Genomic DNA, 26,804 nt, shown 5'->3' with positions numbered 1-26,804 from the left:
TGCTAGCAGCCCTCACTCTCAGCACCTCCTCGGCCTTGGTGTCCACTCTGGTGGCGCTTGAGCAGCCCTTCAGCCCGCCATGGCACCTTAGAAGCCGCTCTCTGGGCTGGCTGAGGCGCGAGCCGCCGCTCTCTGCTTGCCGGGAAGTTTGGAGAGAGAGGCGCAGGCAGGAACCGGGGGCTGTGCTCGCGGGCCATTGTGAGTTCCAGTGGGCGCAGGCGCAGGCTCGGGGCGCCTGCACATGGAGCGGCCTGCTGGCACCGCCGGCCCAGGGCAGTGAGGGGCTTAGCACCCGGGCTAGCAACTGCTGAGGTTGTGCCGGGTCCCCAGCAGTGCCGGCCAGCCGGCCGTCGCTGCTCTCAAATTCTTGCGGGGTTTAGCCCCCTCCCCTCAGGGCAGGGCTCAGGACCTGCAGCCCGCCATGTCTGAGCTCCCGCCCTGCGGTAGGCTCCCACGCCGCCTGAGCCTCCTCTACGGGCGCCGCCCCCTGCTCTAGGGGAACTGGTCCCATCCACAGCCCAAGGGCTGAGGAGTGCAGACCTGGGACTGGCGGGCAGCTCTGCCTGCACCCCCCTTGCAGTATCCACTGGGTGAAGCCAGCTGATGGGGACTTGGAGAAATTTTACATCAAGCTCAAGGATTGTAAATGCACCAATCAGCACTCTGTGTCTAGCTCAGGGTTTGTAAATACACCAATTGGTACTCTGTATCTAGCTAACTCTGTATCTAGCTAACTAGCACTCTGTGACTCTGTGTCTAGCTCAAGGATTGTAAACACACCAATCAGCACTCTGTCAAAACGGACCAATCAGCTCTCTGTAAAATAGACCAGTCAGCTCTCTATAAAATGGACCAATCAGCAGGACGTGGGTGGGGCCATATAAGTGAATAAAAGCAGGCTGCCCCAGCCAGCCAATGGCAACCCCCTGGGGTCCCCTTTGGTACTGTGGAAGCTTTGTTCTTTCACTCTTTACAATAAATTTTGCTGCTGCTCACTTTTTGGGTCCACACTGCCTTTATGAGCTGTAACACTCACTGTGAAGGTCTGCAGCTTCACTCCTGACAGTAAGACCACGAAACCACCAGAAGGAAGAAGCTCCAGACATGTCTGAAGGTCTGAAGGAACAAACTCCGGACCGCCAGGGGCCACGGCTTTGTTCTTGAAGTCAGTGAGATCAAGAACCCACCAATTCCAGACACACTATGAGACTAGAACTGCTATGAACATTTGAGTGGGTGCATCTTTTTGATATAGTAGTTTTTCCTTTGGGTGTAAACTCAATAGTGGAATTTGTGGGTCAAATCATAGATCATAGTCCTATTTTAAGTTTTTTGAGAAATTTCTAAACTCCTTTCCACAGTGACTGAACTAATTTACACTCCCACCAACAACCTTTAAATATTTTCTTTTCTCCACAGCCTCACCCTCAACAGCATTTTTTTTTTTTTTAATTTTTTAACAGTAGCCATTCTGACTGGTACTAGATGGTATCCTGTTGTGCTTTTGATTTACATTTCTCTCGTGAGTAGTAATGTTGGGCGTTTTTTCATTTGTTGGCCTCATGAATGTTGTCTTTGAGAATTGTCTGGTCATGTCCTTTGCTTATTTTTTTAATGGGATTATTTGTTTTTTGCTTGCTCATTTGTTTAAATTCCTTATATATTGTGGAATTAGACCATTGTCAGATGTATATTTGCAAATCTTTTCTCCCATTCTGTAGGTTGTCTGTTTACTCTGTTAATAGTTTCTTTTCTGTACTGAAGCTCTTTAGTTTAATTAGATCCCGCTTGTCAATTTTTGTTTTGGTTGCATTTGTTTTTGGAGACTTTGTCATGAAATTTTTGACAGAGCCTGCGCCCAGAATGGTATTTCCTAGTTTGTCTTCAGAGTTTTTATTGTTTTAGGTTTTATATGTAAACAATAACCATCTTGAGTTGTTTTTTAGTATGGTGTAAGAAAGGAGTCAGTGTCAGTCTTCTGCATATGGCTAGTGTAGGCATATTTTAACTAAGTACATAGTGGATATTATTAGTAGTATAAGTAGGTATTACCGGTAGTAATATTTGATATTTACTACTCAAATTTTGCTCAAATTTTCAATGTGAGAAAAATATTTTCAAATATTACCAGGCACAGTGGTGACATTTATCTGTACAGTTTTCCCCTTAATGTAATGTATCTCTTTCCATCTGTTTCTAATATTTATTAATATTTTTATTTAGCATTATTTTAGAAAATAAATTTAGTTGTAGGCTTGGTGGATGTTTTCACGGTATGTTTATTTTTGTTTTCTTTCTTTTTTTTCCCCGACTCTCTGTGTTTATCCTGATGAATGTTGATCATATGTACTTGTTAGGAAGCACTTTATTATTATTCACATCTTGTGACAAATGGTACATTATGTGAATGAGTGATTGTTTCTACACTTAAATAGTTCCATTAGAAGTAATAACATATGTAATACAATGTAATACAATATTGAACTAATTTCAAATGATTGTTTTAAGCTGCCTATAAAAAGAACAATTATTACTTTTTTTTTTTTTTTTTTTTTTTTTTTTTTTTTTGAGATGCAGCCTTACTCTGTTGCCCAGGCTGGAGTGAAGTGGCATAATCTCAGCTCACTGCAACCTTCTCTTCCTGAGTTAAAGCGATTCTTCTGCCTAAGCCTCTCTAGTAGCTGGGACTACAGACACACGCCACCATGCCCAGCTAATTTTTGTATTTTTAGTAGAGGCTGGTCTCGAACTCCTGACTTCATGATCTGCCCGCCTCGGCCTCACAAAGTGCTGGGATTACAGGCATGAGCCACCGCGCCTGGCCTACTTTTAAAAGTTATATTTGCCAAAGCAAATTGTGACTTTTTTTTCTTGAACCATTCTGATAGATGTTATCAATTTTATTAGGTTCATTTCAATGAAAGAGGAAGCTGGCAATACTGTATAAAGTGTTTCTGTGTGGTCCCATGAAGAAAGAAGAGATCAGGAAGAAAATAACCTGTATTTGAAACCATTGTGCTTAAAAATAGTTCATTACAATTTTAATTATTCATTTATCAGAGTAAAATTCTAGTATTATGGCATTCTGTCAAGTTCTATAATGTTAATTAAAAAACTATTTTAGAAATATCTACTGCATGTAACTTCTCTTGGTATGGAATCTGGATGACACAGGATTCATAAGCCTTGGCCCATGGAGAGATTGCAATTTCATGAAACCATGTATAAAGATATTCAAAGGATATTTTAAGGATATAATTCAAGTTCTAAATGTATAACAAAGTACGTGTAACCGTAATTAAAAGGAAGAACAAATCGATCTCTGAACCATTGAGATGAGAGTATTTCAAGAGATTAGAGCAAGAGCACAGATAAAGCATAAGCTAAAGGAAAATACAGAGCATAGAAGAAAATAGTGTCAGCATCTCAGTAACCAAGGTAAGGAGCTCGAATTTAACCTAACAGGACAATCATTTACAGAGTAGGATCAATCATAAAAGAAAGAATTATATATTCAAATCTGTTAGGTAAAAGTGGTTGCCAGGATTATGTAGCAACTTGGTTAGAATATAGTCCCCAGTTTTTCACATACAAGCATCCTTTTATTTATTGCCCTTCACTTTTATTGTGCTTCACATATACTGTATTTTTTTCATATTAATGGTTTGTAATAATGCTGCATCAAGAAAGTTTATTGGTGGTATTTTACCAATAGCATGTGTTCATTGTGCAGCTTGGTGTCACATTTTGGTAATTTCCTGCAAAATTTCAACATTTTTAATGATTATTGTATTTGTTATGGTGATCTGCAATCAGTCATCTTCCGTGTTTCTATTGTAATTGCGTTGGTTCCACAAACCAAACCCATATACAATGGTAATCTAATGAATAAATGTTCTGTGTGTTCTGACTTCTTTACTGACAGGTCATTCCACCATCACTTTTCCTCTCCTTAGGCTTTCCTATTTCCTGAGACACCGCCATATTAAAATTATGCCATTTAATAATATAAAAATAGTCTCTAAATATTCCAGGGAAAGGATGAGTTGCAAGTCTCTTGCTTTCAACCAAAACTCAGAAATGATTAAGCTTAGTGAGGAAAGCATGCCAAAACTCAAGACAGGCCAAAAACTAGATCTCTTGCATCAGTTAACTACGTTGTAAATGCAAAGGAAAAATTTTGGAAGGAAGTTAAAGTGCTGCTCCGGTGAACTTTATGAATGATGATAAAACCAAAGAGACGTATGGGTGATACGGAGAAAATTCGAATGATCTGGATAGAAGATGAAGCCAGCCATAACATTCTTCTAAGCCAAAGCCTAACCTACAACAAGGCTCTATTCTCTTCAATTCTGTGAAGGCTGAGAGAGATGAGGAAGCTACAGAAGAAAATTTAAGGATAATCATAGTGAGTTCAAGAGATTTAAGGAAAGAAGCTGTCCCCATAACATAAAAGTACAAGATGAAGCAGTAAGTGTTGATATAGAAGCTGCAGCTAATTATACAGAAGATCTAGCTGAGATAAATGATGAAGGTGGCTAGATTAAATAACACATTCGTATTGTAGATAAAGCAAACTTCATTTGGAATAAGATGTCACCTGGGACTTTGATAGCTAGAGAGAAGTCATTGCGTGGTTTCAAACCTTCAAAGGACAGGATGACTTTCCTGTTAGGGGCTAAGGCAGCTTGTGATAAGTTGAAGCGAATGCTCATTCATCTTTCCATTAATCCTAGGGCCCTTAAATTTACTCTGCCTGTGCTCTATCAATGAAACAACAAAGTCTGGATAATAGCACGTCTGTTTGTAGCATGGTTTACTGAAAATTTATACCTACTTTTGAGACTTACTGCTCAGAAAAAAAGATTTCCTTCAAAATATTACTGCTTATTGACAATGCACCTAGTTACACAAGAGCCCTACAAAGAGATCAATGTTGTTTGCATGCACAGCACAACATCCATTCTTCAGTACATGGATCAAGGAGTAATTTTGTCTTACAAGTGTTATTAGTCAAGAAATGTACTTCATAATCCTATAGCTGCTATAAATAATGATTCCTCTGATGGACCTGTGCTAAGAAAATTGAAAATCTTGTGGAAAGAAGTCATCATTCTAGATGCTATTAAGAACATTCATGATTTTTGGAAAAAGGTGAAAACATTAACAGGAGTTTGGAAGAAGTGGATTCCAAACCCCATGGATGTCTGTGAGTGAGTCAAGATTTCAGTGGAGGAAGTAACTGCAGATGTGAAAATAACAAAAACCTAGAATTAGAAGTGGACCCTGAAGATCTGAATAAATTGCTGTCATGTCATGATAAAATTTTAATGGTTGAGGAAGTGCTTCTTATAGATGAACAAAAAAAAAAAAAAAGCTTCTCCAGTTGGAATGCACTCATAGTGAAGATGCTATGAACATTGTTGAAATGACAACAAAGAGTTTAGTGTGTTACATAAACTTAGTTAATAAGTCAGTAGCAAGGTTTGAAAGGATTGACTCCATTCAATTTTGAAAGAAGTTCTATTGTGGGTAAAATGCCATCAAATGGCATCACATGCTACACATAAATCTTTCATGAAAGGAAGAGTCAAATAGTGCAACAAACTGCATTGCTTTCTTATTTTAAAAAATTGCCGCAGCCACCTTAACCTTTAGCAGCTACCATCCTGATCAGTCAGTAGCCATCAATGTTGAAGAAAGACCATATATCTGAAAAAGATTACAACTCACTAAAGTTGATAGTTAACATGTGTTAGCATGAAGCTTTTTAATTAAGGCATGTATATTTGTAGACACGATGCTATTTCACACATAATAGACAAAGCTATAGTGTAAACATAACAAACATAACTTCTACATGTACTGAGAAACCAAAAAAAGTGTGACACCTGCTTTACTGTGATATTCACTTTAATGTGGTGGTCTGAAACTAAACCCACAATATCTCAAAGTTATGTCTGTTACCCAATATGCGCGTATTACTGTGAAAATATTTTGTATATGCCATTAACATCTACAATTGGTTCTCTTCAAATAAAGGAGTTTATCTCCAGTAATCTTGGTGGTCCTCATCTTTTTCTTTTTCTTTTTTTGAGTCAGAGTCTCACTCTATTGCCAGTATGGAGTGCAGTGGCGTGATCTCGGCTCACTGCAACCTCTGCCTTCCAGGTTTAAATGATTCCCCTGCATCAGCCTCCCGAGTAGCTGGGACTACAGGCATGCACCACCATGCCCAGCTAATTTTTGGTCCGCATCTTATCAAATAAAAGGCTTAATGATGAAGCTGAATTTCCCGGAGGAAAAATAAATTCTGCCTCAAGACTGCAGCACAAGCACCTGCCATTGAGTTCCCAGGCTGTTGTTGGCTTGTTTGATAGAAAATATGCTGTTAATTCCCCACAACCTCATAAACCAATTCCCTGAAATAAATCTCCCTTATGCCTATGCTCATTTCCACAGACAAAGAAAAACATTTGACAAAATCCATCATTCATTACTAATACAAACTCTCTTAAAACTAGGAATACGAGGAGAATGTGTGGAAAATCTAATGAAAACACCGTACTTAATGGTGCAAAACTGAAGGCTTTTCCCCCTGTGATATGGTTTGGCTGTGTCCCCACCCAAATCTCACCTTGAATTGTAGTTCTTGTAATCCACACGTGTCTTGGGAGGGACCTGGTAGGAGGTAACTTAATCATGGGGGCAGTTACCTCCCTGCTGTTCTTGTGATAGCGAGTGAGTTCTCAGGAGATCTGATGGTTTTATAAGGAGCTTTTTCCCTGCTTCAGTCTGCAGTTCACCTTGCTGCCACTATCTGAAGGACATTTTTGCTTCCCCTTCTGCCATGATTGTAAGTTTCCTGAGGACTCCCCAGCCCTGCAGGACTGTTAGTCAATGTAACCTCTTTCCTTTTAAAATTACCCGGTCTCAGGTATGTACTTATAGCAGTGTTAGAACAGACTAATACAACCTGAGTTCGGAAACCAGGAAAAGATGTCACTTCTCACCAATTCCTACACATTTTCCTGGATGTTCTTGCTAATATAGTAAGACAAACAAAAAGAAATAAATGGCATCCACTTTGAAAAGTAAAACTGTTCTTAACGTGCTGGTGTTGTAATCATCTGAGTAGAAATTTTTATGGAATCTACCAACAAAGTAACTTTAGCAAAACTGCAGTTGATATACAAATATATCAATATACATTAATATTTTAACATATTAATATGCATTAATATATTAACATCAATATACTTAATATATTAATATATAAATTACAAAATAAAAATAAATTATATTTATATATTATCAATTAAAATAAATAAATAATTCATAAATAAATATAAAAAATACAATACAATTTAAAGTAGCATGAAAATATGAAACATACTGTGATAATTACAATATGTCCAAAACGTATGAAAGCATGTGTCCACACAAATAATTGCACATTTATCACAATATTATATGTAATGTGCAAAAACTGAGAGCCCAAATGTTCATCAGTAGGTTAAGGAAATCCAAATTATTGTATATTTACACAATAAAATACTATTAAACCATAAAATAATTGACTATTGATGCGTGCAAAAGTGTATGAATCTTTAAATAATTGTGCTGAAAGAAACCAGAAATGGAAAAGTGTACATACTGCTTAATTCCAAGTATTTAAAATCCTAGATAATGAAAACCAATCTGTCACCCTAGAAAACAGATTAGTGGTTCCTGTTAATATGTGTAGGTCTGAGGAGAGACAGGAAGGAAGGATTACAAGGGATATAAAAAATCTTTAGAGAATGATGGATATGTTCATTATTTTTATTGTGGTGATGATTTTAAAGGTATATACACATGACAAACCTTACCAAATGTCCTTAAGTAAGTGTTATTTATCAATTATATCTTCATAGAGCTGAATTTTTTTTTTTAAATTATACTTTAAGTTTTGGGATACATGTGCAGAACGTTCAGGTTTCTTACATAGGTATACATGTGCCACGGTGGTTTGCTGCACCCATCAACCTATTATCTACAAAATTTTTAAAGAATCTAGGAGAAGTGTAAATAATAAAAATATAAAGAAGTGCTGAAATTCGGGGGCCTGCCTATGAAATAAATTATTATTTTTTGGAAGTATATTTTTAAATTATATTTTTAGAAAATATAGTATTTATAGTTATTAAATGCAGAAATCTTATTTTAAGTGTATTATTTTAAATCATGGCAGAGCTGGAAAATGTTGCTTTGTATTAAAAGCTTTTTAGTGTCTTTTTGCATTTTATGGTGTTTTATATATTTGTATCTATATGCATGTCTTTCTTTGACCGGTGCAAACACACATACATATAAGCATTTAAGTCATTACTGTTTATATTATTCAATTATTTAATTTGATTTATTATTGACCACTTGCAACATTTGTTGCACGTGGCAACCTACAGATATAAAAATGTATATCTGACAGGATTTTTTCAGCTAGAGTGATCATGGGACGCAATTCTTACATCATTTGAAAAAGTTGTTGGAAAGGACTTGCATAGTAGCTTTCTAAATGGAAGTCTAGATTCAAAAGGTACACATCATTGTGTTCTTTACTATTTTCCTTCTTCTTGAATATCAAGAACACTTCATTTCACCGGCTGGGCACATTGGCTCACACCTGTAATCCGAGGACTTTGGGAGGCTGAGGCGGGAGGATCACGAGGTCAGGAGATCAAGACCATCCTGACTAACATGGTGAAACCCTGTCTCTACTAAAAATACAAAAAATTACCCGGGCATGGTGGTGCGTACCTGTAGTCCCAGCTACTCGGGAGGCTGAGACTTGAACCCAGGAGGTGGAGGTTGCAGTGAGTCGAGATCGCGCCACTGCACCCCAGCCTAGCAACAGTGTGAAATTCCGGTAAAAAAAAAAAAAAAAAAAAAAAAAGCCTGGTTCTATTGAGATTCCTTGTCAAGTGTTTCACATACTTTTTTTACAGGAAGAGAGAGAGAAAAAAAGAAATCATAACCTTCTCTTTTGTCTGTCACTCATATGTAGTTTTATTAGCACATAAGATTTAATAAAATTTTTAGCATATGCCCAATACACACATATATATTACATGCATTATACAATAAAAATAGTGGTTTGAGCAAGAATACCTGTAGTTCAGTCCTGGATCACTAATTACATAGCTGTGTTGCGTGTACACTGTTGGTGCTCTATGTGGCTCCCCTTTATCAGTCCAATTTACCTATTTTCCAGCTGCTGTTAAATGTTGTCTGATGAAATCTGAGATTCTCATCCTTTTCCAGAAAATTTACTGACTTGTTAATTTTCAGCCAAATGGGAGTTGCCTTGTTCAAGAATTACACTCGTTTGGGGTGTGTGTGTGTGTGTGTGTCTATGTGTGATCATGGCGTCCCAAGTACTTGTCACTTCCTCTCATCAGGTGTAATTAACATTACACTATCAGTTTAGATGTTCAATGTGATTTTTTTGCAGAATATCCAGGTGATTTAGGTCTGCTGTAAGAAAATCCATAAAATTATACAGGGATCTTCCACAGATGTGATATTTTAGAGGACTCAATATTTTTGTGGAATACTGGGACATCCCTTGAAAAGTTAAAGACCAGACAGTGCCATTTGTACTTCTCACCACTCAGAAAGAAACACAACAAATGGTAGACCTCTTTGGGATTCAGCGACAGTGTTTTGAAAACTTGGAAGACAGGGCTGTAAGTAATGATCCATTTAAATCACATTTAATTGAAAACTGCTTACATGTGACTTTGAGCAAAAAATGTACACGACTGCAAGTCCACACTAGAGTGGAAGCAGCCATTCCACTTGGGCCATATGAATAAGTTGATCCCATAGTCTTACAGGTGTCTCTCGTGAGTTAGTCTGTTCTTGCATTGCTATAAAAAAATCTGAGACTGAGTAATTTATTAAGAAAATCAATTTATTTTGGCTCTTTGTTGGGTAGGCTGTACAAGAAGTGTGGTGCTGGCATCTGCTTATGATGAGGGCTTCAGGAACCTCACAATCATGGCAGAAAGTGAAAGAAAGGAAGCTTGTCATCTGGTGAGAGCAGGAGCATGAGAAAGAGAAAAGGGAGGTGTCAGAATGTTTTAAACAAGCAGATCTCCTGTGAACTAATGAGTGATTAACTCACTCATCATCAAGGAGATGATGCTAAACCATTCATGAGGGATCTGGCCCCATGATCCAATCACTTCCCACCAGACCTCACCTCCAACATTGGGAATCATATTTCAACATAAGATTTAGAAGGAACAAACATCCAAACCATACCACCCGGTAAGAGATGAGGCTGTGTGAAGCCAACGACAAGGCTTAATAGGAGAGTTACACACTGACCCTTAGAGTATGGCACAAGATCTTGACATCTCTAGCAGATAATTGTAAACATTTGAAAATCTTGCTACTATACCCTCTTAGAAACTTGCCATCAGTTCTCCATGCAGCCAGGACTGCTCACTAAAAGTAAGTTCAGATGAGCCCATAAGGCATCCGTTGTAAAATAGAGTGATACATTTAAAAAGTGGCCCAAGAGGGCACAGAGGTCACAAGTAAGCTGGGACATGCAGATCATTAAATTCCTATGTCATCCTGCACTGTTGCACTGATACCTCTCTGTTAGATGACACCTATGGCCTCACTGAGATATCCTACACCTAGATGATGGAGGATGAGAAAGCCCAAAATTAGTGCAAGGATGAGTTAGCTCAGTATGTGTCTGCATGTCATGACGTGTTGCTGCACAATTGTTCCAAGTAGGCGTGGCTCTGAAAGCCAATGGAGAGGGATATACCCCCAGCAGGCAGAATTTGAGCAGTGTACCTGATCATCCACTTTGTGTGGAAATAGATTTAACCTGGGGTAAATATGTGCAAGATTATAAGGGCAGTCTGGGGAGAAGTCACAACGATGTACCTGTAAAGCATAAAATTATAGTGTTCAAATATCTGCATCACAACTTAATCTCCATCAGAGAGCACGGAATCACCAAGTGCACATAATACATCAGTCATTAAATGCTAGCCAGTCTTTGTCCTTAAGTATTCCAGTGTTTGTACCATGAAATCATGAAAAAAATAGTCATGGTGGCATAGAGACTATGTATGGGTCCAGTAACATGGATTTTCTCTCATGCTAATGTGATCTAGGTCTGGCTGCTACTGAGTACTTTATCTGCCAGTAACAGGGGATGGTGCTCAGTCCATAATAAAGCACATGTAGAACACAGCAAAACATTTGGTGTCAATTTGATTACAATGAACTCATTAGGATCTGGAAAAGGTAGTGATTCATCTTAAACATGATTGTAATGTACTCTAGAAGTGGCTTTTTTTTTTTCCTTTGTGCTGTTGTTCAGCCAGTACCACTGTTTAAATACTTATACCATGTCTGATCTACCAACATGGAAGTTCCTCTAACTAAAGTTTTCAAACCAATGATGCTTTATAGCATACGTGCTGCAATGGTGTGCACATGACCACAGTTCAGCCAGAAACTACACTATCTTAAAACTGCTTCTCTGATAAAGCAGGGGAAAAGGCTCTTGAAAAAACAGCTGAGAAGCCAGCTTGAAAATGAAACAATAAAGGGATGAGATTCTCTCATTGAGAATGTGGTATAATTCTTAAACCAGTTGCCCTGATATAGTGCTTTTTTTTTTCCAGTAGATGGAATACATGAGTCTGATAATGAAGGAGTGGAAGTATCAGTGATCCCACTCACCAGTACACCCAGGGACCACCTGAGGCATTTGTGTTTCCTGTTCTCTCATCATTATGCTCTCTCAGTCTAAAGTGGGTCACTTCCACAAGGAGATGTAGTAAGAGTATCACTAGACTTAAAGCTATAAGTGCTGCCTGGAGATTTGGGGCTCTTTGTTCCAGTAGACCGGCAGGTGCAGAAGGAAGTTACCATGCTAAAAAAGGTAATGAACTGTAATCCTCATGAAAGCTGCTGTTATATAATACGGGCAAGGCAAAATGTACTTCGAAGTGAGGAGGTGTTTAGTGGTATTCTTCTGCCTCGTTCTAACTGTAAATAGGCCGGTAAAGCAACACCGCCTGATAAGTGCATGGTAACCAGGGCGTAAAACCCTCAGGGGTAAGGTCCCGTACATCTCCTCACAAGGCGACTACATAGACCAAAAGAAGTACTAGTTGAAGAGACTCTTGACTGGATAGCAGAAGAGGTACATGATGAGTATCAATTATGGCTTTGGACCAACTGCAGCAGTGCATGCTGACATTGACCGAACTAACTGTTATATTTAAAGTTTTCCAGAAATTGTGGCTTGCCAACATCTTAGAGAAGCCATGTTTAGATGCAACAAACCAAATGTGAGAAGCCAAGAGACCTGAGGAGTACAATGAGTGACCATGACGGAGACTAATGGTATCCCATTTGGATTCCCTGTACTGGAACAGTGTATCCCAGCTGCCTTGGGAGTTTGCTTTTAATGGTACACAGCTGCTCCCTATTTCAAAGTTTTGCTACAGTATAAATAGAAGCCACCGGATTGACTGATAAGTTATACTCCACCATAGCGGGCAGGCTGCAGTCAATGAACACTGAAAACTTCCCTAGGCCTCAAGTTGAGACTAATCAGTGGGACAATTTGTCCTACAGAGCCTCTAATGAGATGAGACTGAGGTAAGGGCTCTAGGAGTCCACATGCTGGTTCTACTCATATCATCAAATTTCAGGAAAGAAATCGTAAAGATGAGGATTGGTATTGAAAATTCATCCCTGACTTTTCGGGTGACTTTAAATATATGTTTTTAAGGTAGGAAAATAGATTATTATTATTACTATTATTATTATTACTGAGACGGAGTCTCAATCTGTCGCCCAGGCTGGAGTGCACTGATGCGATCTAGGCTCACTGCCAGCTCCGCCTCCCGGGTTCAGGCTGTTCTCCTGCCTCAGCCTCCCGAGCAGCTGGGACTACAGGCCCCCACCACCACATCCAGCTAATTTTTTGTATTTTAAGTAGAGAGGGGGTTTCACCGTGTTAGCCAGGATGGTCTCGATCTCCTGACCTCGTGATCTGCCCGCCTCAGCCTCCCAAAGTGCTGGGATTACAGGTGTGAGCCACCAAGTCTGGCCTTAGAATATTATTTTTTAATGTGTTTTAGCTTGTGTACATATTTTAATTATTTAATCACATATATCTGGATCTTAATTTATACTCTTGTCCAAGACTTTCCAAATATTGGGTTGAATTTAGTATTTTACTCACCAATTGAGATCTTAATTTCTAAGGTTGAACTCTGGTAACATCTTTGTTTAAGGTATAATATTACAATATGTCCAAGTATTCTCTAGGTACAATATTCTTTCCTTTTTTCCATTTTTTTTTCTTGACTAAACATTTTTTTGAAAAACTTACATGCCTGATTTTTGAAATGCATATTACTTACATGCCTGATTTTTGAAATGCATATTAACTCATATTTTCTAAAGCAGATTTCATTTTGTTCTATACTGTCCCTGCTACTAACCTCATCATGTCTATGTGTATCATTTTATTGTTTTTGAAATAGTTTGCAGCACCTCTCTATTTTGTATCTTATGAGAACCTTATTAATATTCCATTTACTTGCACTTCTAAATTCTTAATTAAAATGCTAAATAGGATATTAAATCAGATGGAGGCAAAGAGTGACCGTAGTGACAGACCATAAGACAAGCTCCTTGATATAATGTATTGCTATTTATCATAGTTTTGATATATCACTTCAGATAGTTTTCTGTAAAATCAATTGATTATATTCTTAAAATAGAGTTTTGTTTGAAAACTCTTCTTACGGACTCAAGGTCACTATTACAAACTACAAAAATAGAAATCTTCCATTTTACAAAAATCATTAACTAAAATGTTATAGGATGAATACAATTGTTAATCAGGTTACAATTTAAGATATAGCTTGCTTTTGGAACACCATCATTAGCCATAATTAATAATAAAAGCATCCAGTTGTAACTGAGTATATTATGTAAGTAGGATTGTTTGGGAAAATATGAATGGCTTATCACATTTGGTTAAATCCATATATATATAACCCTAATTCTTTCTTTTTAAGTTTACTTTATCAGGACAGAGAACTTGACAACCAGGGTCTTATATGTAAAAATACCCGAATAAAACTCATTCACTAACTCAGAAGAAATTTGCAAGACTGTGAAAATCTTTGAATACAATGTAAAAGTTTTTACTCCAACACAGTGAAAAGGTGAGAATGTTTTATACATCAATATAAAAATTGACCTGAAGTACCCATGACATTGAATATGTATGTTCTGAAGAGACATTATTCTTCTTGCTTAGATATTGAGGTATTTTGTTTTCTCTCTCTCTCTTTTTTTTTTTTTTTTTACTAAAACCACATGTGTAATAATTAGGGAGGACATATTTTGTGGTGTCTATAATTATTTTTTAATTATAATTTGGGGCCATAAGATACATACCAATCATTTTATACTCTTTCTAGTGTTTATTGGTCTTTTAATATTTATAAAATATACCTCTTAAAAGATCTAAGATGTACAAAATGAGTTTAACTAGACAGGGATGAGAAGAAAAGTGTTGCAAGACACAACTAAGAATCGACACCTGGAAACATTTATCCAAAAATGGTTAATTAAATATTTGCAAAATATAATCTTGTAATCAAAATGAATGCAATTAAGTCAAAATTTAAGTGAACCATAGAATTTAGAGAATTCAACTCACAATTATAAATTATCGAACAAATGTTCTAGGCCACAAATATTGGAGAATGTGAACACATATATTTTCAAAAGCTTATCCTTAATATTATGTAATGCCATTAAGGCATTCTCCACTTTCAAAATACGTAAACTATTTAACAAATATTTATTGAAGATCTTGATACATGAGGCTTTTTTGATGAGTAATGGACAAACTAATGAGTGAGTAATAAGAACACAATTATTGCACTTACAAAAATTGAAACAGACAAGTGACTGTAAACTGATGACTATTATAAGAATTTCGAGAGTGCGAAGAGTTGGAAATATAAGCGGCATAATTACGAAGTGATTGAGGAATTGAAGGAGGTTACTTATTTACGGGAATTAGGGAAGCAGATTCCTCATCATGAATTTCACCAAATGCTTGGAATTTAATGAGTTGCAAATGAGTATCTTAAAATGGATGGATCCATCCACTATCTTATGAGGAATTTCAAATTAGGTCCCCAAAACAGTGGAAGAGCCTCCAGAATGCAGCTATGATTCATGCTGAAAATAATTCAGAACTTGGCAAAGAAAAAAGCAACTAACTTGAGTTAGATTATAAACTTAAATTGTGAAACGTTATTTTACACAATGAAAAATTAGGATTATAATAATGGCTTTAAAGATCATTAGATCTATGTTGAATTGTGGTTAGATATCCCTTGTATGTCTATCATTGTGTGCAAGCTAATACTGTAGATATTTATGTTTTTTTCTGTGTTTAACTATTATAAATATAAACATTTTCAATTTCATCTTAACACCATTGAATGTCTCAATTCAGTGAAGATTATATGTAAAAATATTTATGTCTGAAAGTAAATATATTGAAACTAGGTATCATAAAAATGGAAATTCAGTAAAAATGTTATATATATTCTAAAACTACCCAACCCCTCTCTTTTTAAACTCTATTTGATTTCTCTATCTTTTACCACAAAAGTAAGAAGTTACGCAATAATAATAATTTGCAATTTTGAGTGTCAAATGTATAGCCTTAAGAGTTAAGTATCTACACTTAAAACTTACTGCATCTAAAATATTTTACCACCCAGTAAGTTCTTTAAGTCAGGTACATAATTAAAGTCACAGACATTTTGTTCAGGGTTATGGAGTCTTCCAGTTATTCGTCCAAATATAGGAGTCAGCTGTAAAGTTATCGATTTTTTTTGCTGTGGAAAATTAGTATATTAGTGGTGATCATATATTTATTGACTTTATGTCTAAATGGAAAAATGAAAGGCTAGTATGCATATTAAAGTATAGTGAGAGAAACTACAGAGCTTGACCATTCCCTTTTAAAACAATTATTTACTTCATCTCTTTACCGTGTGAGTATAGCACCCAGAGTTTGTATCTGGCACCTAAATGTCAATGTAACCTTCAGGCTTCACTAATTTCATTCACATTAAACTACATCCCGTAAGTACAGAATGTCACAGGATCTAATGCATGCTCTAGATCTTTAGTTATAATCACCCTGCTGTTAGAAAAACTATATAATATTACAGCGTTTATATTTTGGGCATCGAGGGCAAAAATAAATTCTGTTTCTTAGATGAGTCACTTAAAAATAAGCATATTTGGTGGATACTAGTTTTGAGCCTATAAAGCAGCAAAAAATGATTGGAATGAAATCAGGGTATGGAAAGATCAAAATGAAAGTTCAGGCTAAATGATGCCTTTTTTCATTCAAGTAAATGTCAGATATCAGTTTCTGAACACTGCCCTGATTTTTAAGAAGTAAGTCATGGATACAGTAGGTAATATACTGAATATAAAGATTATAAAACTTTGGGAATTAATAAAATTCTTCGTTGCAGAAAAGAAGGCGATTACTTTTTGCACACGGGACCTAGGGGTCATTTAGAGAGGCTGGCTTTGGAAACGTAGCCCTTTCAGTGACATTTCAGTCTATAATTTTTTAAAAACCGTTTTTACAGACCAGTTTCTTTAGCTGAAGTCAAGTGGAATGTAGAAACAGTTCTACAAAAAAAAAAAAAAAAAGTCAGAAAAGAAATACTTCTTTCAGTATTTACTTTTGTTACAACCACCCACAGAATTTTATCAATCTGAACCCCAGGAGCAATTTGATGGTCCCTAATCAGAGAAGTACAAGTGAAACAAGTGAAGCAATAGAACAATAAAAAAGTTACTGCCCGGCCGCAGTGGCTGACTCCTGTAATCCCAACACTTTGGGAGGCCAAGGCGCGTGGATCACAAGGTCGGGAGTTTGAGACCAGTCTGGCCAATATGGTGAAACCCCGTGTCTATTAAAAAACAAAGATTAACCGGACGTGGTGGCGGGCGCCTGTAGTCCCAGCTAGTTGGGAGGCTGAGGCAGGAGAATCGCTTTAACCTGGGAAGCGGAGCTTGCAGTGAGCCGAGATCAAGCCACTGCACTCCAGCCTGGGCGACAGAGCGAGACTCCATCTCAAAAAAAAAAAAAAAAAAAAAAGGTTACTAAGCCAAACTTAATTTCCAGCATACATGCTAGGTATCCTGGAGGTAATCTGTATTATAAACCATCAGTATCAGATCGTAAGTTGTACAGGCACCAAGTATGCACAGCGTTGCCCTGACATACTTGCATTTCATGTCTAATGCTTCTGAGAGTAATATATTACTGCATTTACAATCTTCATAGGATTATTGATAATTTTCATCATTTTAGTCTAATAAAAGTGGAGTTTTATGGCTCATTTTAATTAGGGTAGATAATCAATGTTGCCTTTTTTATTACTTTTAAGCAAATATCGGCAAAACAAAACAAACTTGAAGGCTGACATGTACTTTATAATCAAGGATTATCCCAGAAACACGAAAAGTTTATAACTAAAATTCAGAGTACCGATTTTCGCTAGACAAGACATTATGCCTCTAGAGCAAATACAGTTATAAAAAACCCTTTAAAAATAATTGTTTTATGCTTCCATTTAGTTTAGCATAAAATTTAATGTAATTTTAAAAGAAGATGGCTTAGTTTTATATTTATGACAGTTAAAAAACATCAGCCTTTAATGCACACAACAACACCTAACACTTTCCAATAGGATATATATGAAGGTTAATATTAGAATCCCAACTCCAAATAGTTTGAACAGGAAGACATTCATTAGCTCACTTCAAAATCTGGAGGTATGGCAATTATAACATGTGTTAATTCATAAGCATTAAAATCAGCATGCATTATGTAGGGTTCGTTGTTTTGTTTTTCATCTTTCTGCTCTGCCATTCTCAGTATGACAAGGGTGTGGACAAATAGAAGCTCTCCATAGAAGAAAGGAAACAAATGTTATGTAGATAATCACTTATGTCTTTCATACCACCAATACTAGAAACAGCTGGTTTGTTAGGAAAAAGTTTGTGAGTCAATAAACTGATTCTACTCCTCCTACAAACTCAATACAAGGAAAATATAATTATTTAAAATAAGGAGGTTAGACATATTTCCCACTGAAGTGATGCCCTAGCATTGATTTTTGTTTGTTTATTTGTTTGTTTTGTTTTTTGAGAGGCGTTTTGTCCTTGTCACCCAGACTGGAGTGCAACGATCTAAAATTACTGCAACCTCTGCCTCCCTGGTTCAAGCGATTCTCCTGCCTCAACCTCCTGAGTGGCTGGGATTACAGGTGCCTGCCATCTCTCCTGGCTAGTTTTTTTTTTTTTTTTTTTTTGTATTTTCAGTAGGCACGGAGTTTCACCACATTTGCCAGGCTGGTCTTGAACTCCTGACCTCAGGTGATCCACCCGCCTTGGCCTCCCAAAGTGCTGTGGTTACAGGGGTCAGCCACGGAACCCGGCCATCATTGATTTTTTAAAGTTAGTTGGCCCCAGAAAGTAGGGCAGGATTCGAAGGTATTTTTAATAATATCCTATCTGTCATGAATTTGAAATAAACTGAACTAAAATATATTTGAGTGATTTGAACAGAGCTGACATGCCTCTACTTTTGACTTTAAATCATGACTATTATTTTTTAACCTTTGATTTTAAACCTTTAAGAGAAGCGTTTTATGTTTATATAGCATATTCAATTTAGGAAAAAAGACACAGTCTATAAATGGATTTACTAACTATAGACTGTGTTTTGCACTTAACTATTCACCATTATATTCCTCTTTGAGAGTCTTAGGAAAAAAAAAAATGTAACTTCTCCAAGTACTAAAATAAATTCAGTCATGTCTGTTGGGCTATTTGGAAGCTATTCAATTGCATAAATTAACACTCAGTAACAGCTTAGAATTGCCCCAAAACATTTTAACTATAGAAACACATAAAAAGTTTTTTGCTTCTATCTAACGGGAGAGAGAGTAGAAGAGGAGAGAAGAGAGGAAGGAAGAAAAGGAGAGAAGATGAGAAAAAAAAAAAAGAGAAAGTAGTGTCTTAAATGGGAGAAAAAGTGATAAGGAAATAGTTTATTAATGTCAAAGTTCAGTAAAATTAAATCAACTGCTTTAATTTGTAAAGTATTTTAACAAATCAATCACAAAAGCCTGTGAAATTAATTATGGATCCTCAAAATATATATTTGAAAAGAATTGTCTACTTTGGATTAGAAATACATAATATTTATTACTGTAGTACCAGAAACCTAATCTTTACTCAAGTAATTCCCTAGACTTTTAACGTAAGCAATAAAAATTCTAATACCTTGCTGTTTCTGAGATTAAAATAAAACCCAGTAGTTCTGAATCAATCAGAAACAAAATCAAATATTACCTCTTAGATTTAAAGGTGTGGATATTATCTTAAAGAGAAGCAGGGTGATGCATTGAAACGACTACATTTTTTTTCAGCATGCAGATCTTGGTTTAAATGTGTTATTGTTAAGTAAAAATTGAAAGAAAAAAACAATTTTCTTTGGTCTTTGGTCAACAAATGTGAATTTCATTTATTTATCGGAAAAATTGCAACAATAAAACGTATGTTTGTTACTTATATATATGTATATGTGCATATATATACACACACACACATACATACCTGTTTGTATCAGACAGAATTATGTGTTTCATGTATAGACAGAAGTTTGTACATATAAAAACAAAAATTGTATTCAATAATGTTATTTAAAATTAAAATTCATTGTGATTTGTATTAATCAGTGCCTTAATATTCACAGCTTATTTTTGTTCATCAATCATATCTAATAATCTTATAATTATTAGAATATGTATATGAAATTTAAAAATCAATATTATCCAAAATTTGCTACATAGATACAGGAAAAAAAAATCAAAAATCAAGAACAGCAAACCAAAAAACAAGCAGTTAAATATAACCTGTTTTACATAGTTCTACTTTATGTAGACATAAAAACATCGATTTTTTTTTTTAACCAACTTAGCTTCTAACATGGTTAAGAATACATTTAGGAAAATCTAAGTAGCTTGATTTATACCTACTGAATATTTATTTACATTCTGTTACAGTATATATTTGAAAATAATAAGGCCAAAACTATGCTAGGTGTTTGCCACACATTATGTATTAGTTCATTCTCACATTGTTATAGGTAACTACCTGAGACTGAGTAGTTTATAAAGTATACAGGTTTAATTGACTCATAGTTCCACAGGCTGTGAAGGAGGTATGGCTGGGGAGGCCTCAAGAAACTTGCAATCATGGTGGAAGGTGAAAGGGAAGCAAGCACATCTTAACATGGCCACGAGAGAGAAAGAATGCAAAGGGAAAAGTGCCACACACTTTTAAATAACCCAATCTCATGAGAACTCACTCACTATCGTGGGAAGAACGGGAACATCCACCCCTATGATCCATTCACCTCCCACCAGGTCCCCCAACATTGGGAATTACAATTTAACATGAGATTTGGGTGGGGACACAAATCCAAACAATATCATATAAGAATTTATAAATAATGCTTTTCAATTTAGATAGCATTTAATTTGATTAAATACTAAATAAAAATATCTGACTCTTAGGAAAGTTTATTTTGGTGTTAGCTAAAATTCAGAGAACTTGTTCCATAATAATTGTAATTTATCCAGGCAGGATACATTGCAGGCCTAAATTCCTTATTGGTGATCTTAAACAACTCTAAAGTTGCAATTCAGATAATTTAAGTGGAAAACAAATATTGAGTCCATATTCTTTCCCTGTGATGGTCGACATAATTGACCAACACTGAACAATGAAACAACTTCTTGTTGCCTGGATGGTATGATGTATACAAAAGTCTACCTCAATTCTAGGCTTAGGTGGCTGGTTTAAGCTCATTGTTTGTAAACATAATTTAAAAATGCATAAGCACTGAATTTATTTTTATGCAATAGGCCAATTTGGAGCATCTGAGTTCTGTAGAGCATGATTCTCATGTTGGATTTTATAGGATAGAAAAGCCAACAATACTGTAGAGCATTTGCAGGATGTGAGTAACTGCAAAGGACTTATATTAAAGTCTACTTTCATCTGTATGTAACTCTCCTTCTTTCTCCAAACTAGTGTAGAAACAAACCTGTAAAGACTAAGTAAGTAATGGATACATATCATTAATATGAATCTGTTCTCTTGGGAGACTTCTGAGTTTTATGTGCCTTAAACCAAAATAAAACCTTCCTTTACTAGGATTGTGGAAAGACACACACACACACACACACACATATACACACATATATACACATACATACACTCATCTCCACACAGTTGTCCTACTCATTCTCTCATTCTCTGTCTTTCTCTCTCTCTCATATTACTGCAGCACATGTTTGTTGAAAACTCCTCCCCTAACATGAATACTGTATTTTAAATTTGGTAGACTGCAAGGCTACCATGAGAGCATCATAAGAGCTCTAACTGTTTTGCCAGTTTTAGAAAGTGATTCTCAAAATATTAGGTGGATCATAGACAACCATAGATCTCTTTAACAATCACTACATAATAGGTTATTTTGTTGGCTTCTATTGGCCAATAAAACAATTGATTGGAATAAACAATTCTTAATCGCTATGTTATTCAGCTCTGCATGCTTATCAGTCCTGAAATATGATACTTTATGAAAAGCCGGTCTTGGATTCATAATAATAGGGTCAGTTCTTTCTTATATGATGTGTTATGGATTCCATTTCATGTTGAATACAGAACCTGAAACTTCCTAAGTATGGATTTGTCCAAATGAATCGCTTTGATCTCTAAAATCTAAAATCCAAAATTTGGATCAGAGACAAATCTGGCATAGATCAGAAAATTTGACCAAAATATTAATGTATATTAATAAGCCCCCACATCTGAGTAATATAATCTGAAGAATTTAATCGAAATCTTATTTACCAAAACAATCCAATTCCAGTCTCATTTAACTATTGGTTTACTAGGCAAGTGACCCCAAATCTTAGAACCAAAGAAAGATGAGATGACTGTATTGTCCTAATGCCATATTTAAATGACAGAGTAATAAGCTCAGTTTGTTTACATAGATAGAATGCCCTTGAAAAACATTAACAGATTTCATGTAATTAATCTTTATAGCATATGTTCAGGCAAAATTAGTTCTCATGAGATTCAGTCAATCACTCATTCAATATATACATAATTAGTACCATATGTAGCAGGTGTTCTATTGACAGTATGGCAATTAGATATGGAGTAATTATTACATATTTATTTCCTGATTTTTATTATGAGACAATATCTCAACCAAGTTTATAAAAGTGATGTTTATCCGGAAATGGAACGCAGATTTTTCAAATGACAACCAGTAGCCAACTTATGTCCCATTTCAGAAACCCTGAATCTTCAATGAACATTGAACAAACATCACTATCATATCAACTCTTTTCTTCACGCACATAACTTAAATAGAGAAAAGTACTTTAGTGTCTCTGGAATATAACTCTTCACAAAATGCCAATCTTTTAATATACTTCGTGGAAGCTGTAATTGTATGTGACCATTCACTGTAACTCGTATCTAATAAATTTATATTTTTGTTACACTATAACTACTAACCATAACACTGGGAAATGATGTGTTAAGGCAAGGTTGGAATTAAAAACCATTCTTTCAAAGACTGTGGTTGACGAAAACTTGTTTTCATTCTCCTTATTTATTTATAGACTCTTCTTCCATCTCTTATGTGATAGACAGAATAATGGCCCTTAAATAATTTAATGAGTGAGAAATAAGTGCTGTAGGACAATCATGAAGAAATTGAAGCAATATCTAGAAAGATTCTTCCACAAAGAACTAGAGCATTGTGAAGATCTGCATAGATAATATCAAATTCTGAAGGGAAAATCATTCCTGTCCCATATAAACTAATCATTCTTTAAAAAGAGGGTACTATTGCTACCAGAAAAGAGCAGTGCACTGAAAGAACATTATAGGGTTCTCTAACCTGGGAAGATGACTTCAAATGTGTTAACCAAAATGTTGGCAAATCAAATAAAGTATTAATACAATTTATGAAATAACCTCCATAAGTTCATTAATTTTATAATTCTTATAGGCTCAGAGCAATAATTTCATTATATTTTGTAACCTGTTTTCATACTATATATGTTATTTAACATGTAAATATATCAAATTTATGTTTTCAAAGTTAATTGAAAAAAATTATGGAATTGATTTTTTAGAATTTCCTGCTGCAAATAGCTATCATTTTTAGTGCTTTACTATAGATCAGATTTTTTTTAGTAAAATAAAAAAGGTACTCGGCATGTGTTCTAAACTAAAATAATCTAACCTTTTCATATAGAGTTAGCCTATCAGAACATAAAAACACATATTCAAATAGCAAAAACAACCAAAAACAACAATACAAAGTCAGTAAAATACAGCAAATATATTTAAGAAAGGGCAGTTATACCTTCTTTAGAAAGTTATTTTTCATACACCAATAAAACACATATTACATGATACACTGAAAGACAAGTTCCAAAATCACTTGCTTACTCCTAGTCATTGGAGCGGATTGTATTTTTTAAACACTAGGTCTAAATATCATTTACCAAGAATTTAGATACCTATAGAAATTTTTGAAGAACTTAAAGCTCACTATTTAGAATGAACCAAAAGACTCATCCGACAATGACCTGATTTTATGAGAAAAGCCCAGATGAAGCACAAGTTGGTTCAAAGAAACAAAAGGGGAAGATAGGTGTCAGAGAAGATTCTAAGATAATCAGTTTCTAGTATTCTGATTGTCTTCTTCCACAGGACAATCATCATCCGATTTAAACCTGTGTTTCTCTCTAGCGAAGAATGTATAATAAAGAGTGAATAAAAATTAAAATTATCTCTTTGAGTAAAATATTTTGGCAACAGTGAGGTTAAAAAACAAAAATAGCTGTATCATCAGCAAAATTGGCAGAAATGCTTGAAAATGGGACTCTCTACAATGAATTGGAGTTTTGGAGGCAACACAGCAAACTGAGTCATTCTGTATTAAACAAAACCTAGATACACTATTGTATTGGTAACAACAGTGGGTAGTGAGATGAGCCTGAGAGTAAGAGGTTGGAGGCTAAATCACAGCCCAATAGACGGTGAACTTTCTTCACACTAGAGCATGTTACATTGTTCCTAAAAACTCACTTGTAGCCCTAATTTTTAGCCCATTTTGTTAGATATTGACTAGTCCTACATTTAAAAGAATCTAAATGCATAACTATTTTTTTTTTACCATTATGAGTCTATTTTAATTATCTATGATGGAAACTTCAATCATTAAATTTTATTTTACTTTTACCTTTACTATTTTTAAAAACAGACTATGGCAGTCAAATATTAAAGTTATCTTGTAAACAAGCTGAGTAAAGTTGTAGGATCCAAAATCAACATACGGAAATCAGTAGCATTTTTTATACACCAACAGCAAACAGTCTACAAAAGAAATCATAAAAGTAATTCCACTTGCAATAGCTACATTTAAAGCAAAATACCTAGGAATAAACTTAACCAAAAAAGTGAAAGATTTCTGTAGTGGAAATGATAAAATATTGATGCAAGAAATTTAAAAAGACACAAAAAGTGAAAAGTTATTCCATGTTCATAAATTGGAAAAATCAATATTGTTTAAATGTCTATATTACTGAAATCAGTCTACAGATTCAATGCAATCTTTATCACAATGCCAATGACATTCTTCACAGAAATAGAAAACAATAATATTAAAATTTTTATGGAACCACAAATGACCCAGAATAGCCAAGCCATTCTTAGCAAAAAAAAAAAAAAAAAAAAAAGGAGAAATTACATTATTTGGCTTAAAATTATACTACAGATTATACGATAGAGCAATTGTAATGAAAACAGCATGATGTTGGCACAAAAACGGACACACAGATGAATGGAATCCAGAAAAAATCTACACACCTACAATGAACTCATTTTTGAAAAAGATGCCAAGAACATACATTGGAGAAAACACAATCTCTTCAATACACAGTGATGGAAAAACTGGATATCATATGCAGAGGAATGAAACTGGACCCCTATCTCACTACACACAAAAAAATAAATCAAAATTTATTAAAGATATAAATCTAAGACCACAAACTATGAAACATCTAAAAGAAAGCATTGGAAAAACTCTCCAGGACATTGGTCTGAGCAAAGATTTCTATGAGTAACACTTCAAAAGCACAGGTAACCAAAACAAAAATGGGCAAATAAGACCGCATCAATTTTAAAACCTTCTGCACAGCAAAGGAAACAAAGAGACAACCCAAAAAATGAGAGAAAATATTTGCAAACTATCAGACAAAACATTAGTAAACAGAATACATAGAGAGCTCAGAAAATTGAATAGGAAAAAAATCTAATAATCTGTTTAAAAACTGGGCAAAAAATCTGAATAGATATGTCTCAAAAAAAACATACAAATGGCAAATAAGTATACGAAAAGATACTCAATACCATTGATCATCAGAGAAATGCAATTCAAAACTACCGTGTGATTTTATCTCATCCTATTTAAAACAACTATTATCCAGAAGACAGGCAATAATGAATGCTGCCGATAATGTGTCTGAGGTAGAAAAGGAAACCCTCATACATTATTGATGAGAGGGTAAGTTAGTATATCCATTATGGAGAACAGTATGGAAGTTTCTCAAAAATCTACCAGTAAAACCACCATGTCATCCAGTCATCCCACTGCTAGGTATATACCTAAAAAAAGGAAATCATTATGTCAAAGATACAGCTGTATGCCCATGTTTATTGCAGCATTATGCACAATAGCCAAGGTTTAGAAGCCACTTCAATGTCCATCAACAGATGAATGCACAAAGAAAATGTGGTATGTATACTGAAAAAAGTACTATTCAACCTTACAAGAAAATGAGATTCTGTCGTTTGCAACAACACAGATGGAAATTATGTTAAATGAATTAAGCCAGGCACAAAAAGACAAACTGCATGTTAGTACAGTGTTGTGGAAGCTAAAAATTGAAACCACTGAACTCACAGAGATAGAGAGTAGAAATGATGGTTACCAGAAGCTGAAAAGGGTAGTGAGGTGGGTGCGGAAGCGAGGGTGGTTAATGGTTACACAAATATAGTTAGAATAAATAAGATTTAGCATTTGAAAGTACAACAGAGTGATTACGGTCAACAATAATTTATTGTACACTTTAAAATAACAAAAATAATATGGTAAACACATCTTTGGGATTATTTTCTCTCTTTAAGAATGCAAAGGGTTTCCAAGACCAAAAATTTTCAGAAATGTTGATTTAAAAATATATATTTGCTGAAAAAATTTTGTGTGTAAAAGATTAAAACAGCCACAATATAAATGACATAATGTAAGAATGCATACAGATATTTTGCTTGATGCTTGCATTAATGATACAGAGAATATCTTAGTTAAAAGGCTGTGATACCATTATAAAATGATTTGTATTAATATAAAATGTAGAATTAAGCTACCATAGGAAATGCACAGACGCCTGTACCAACTGAAATGCTCCCACAACTGATGTAAGTGAAAATACTTTTTAATATACATACTTTACTCTTAAAATCATAAATTAGATGATATC

At 35.2% G+C, this 26,804-nt stretch overlaps 1 long non-coding RNA gene across 1 annotated transcript in view; it reads left to right on the top strand.

Moving 5' to 3' along the window:
- The window catches only part of LOC103884995, a 50,607-nt gene extending 33,807 nt beyond the window's left edge, over positions 1–16,800 (top strand). Inside the window, exon 2 of the long non-coding RNA XR_004183674.1 lies at positions 14,118–16,800. This is a non-coding gene — a long non-coding RNA (uncharacterized LOC103884995). The remainder of the gene's footprint in view (positions 1–14,117) is intronic.
- Positions 16,801–26,804: the final 10,004 nt, after the last annotated feature.

Source organism: Papio anubis, chromosome 5 (assembly GCF_008728515.1).
Source record: "Papio anubis isolate 15944 chromosome 5, Panubis1.0, whole genome shotgun sequence".
Classification (NCBI taxonomy): domain Eukaryota; kingdom Metazoa; phylum Chordata; class Mammalia; order Primates; family Cercopithecidae; genus Papio; species Papio anubis.
The sequence above is the reverse complement of the archived record's forward strand: the minus strand, read 5'-3'. Positions and strand labels throughout refer to the sequence as shown.